The following is a 277-nucleotide window of genomic DNA, read 5'->3' on the forward strand; positions in this document are numbered from 1 at the left end:
AAGATCCAGTCCAGCCTCTGGTTTCCATGTCTCCCTCCTCTCCTCCAAGCAGCACCTCACTGTGCCTGCTTTGTATGACCTTAGTACTTTTGAAGAATTACTGGTTAGTTGTTTTGCAGAATGTATCTCAGCTTGGGTTTGTCTGATATTTTTCTCACAATCAGATTGAGAACGTGCATTTTGGGTAAGAAAATCAGAGAAGTGATCTCTCATTGTATCATATCAAGAGATTCAAAATATTACTAGTGGGGGCCTGGACTTAGCTCAGTTGTTTAAG

Source organism: Octodon degus, unplaced genomic scaffold (genome assembly GCF_000260255.1).
Source record: "Octodon degus isolate 3935 unplaced genomic scaffold, OctDeg1.0 scaffold00146, whole genome shotgun sequence".
Taxonomy (NCBI): domain Eukaryota; kingdom Metazoa; phylum Chordata; class Mammalia; order Rodentia; family Octodontidae; genus Octodon; species Octodon degus.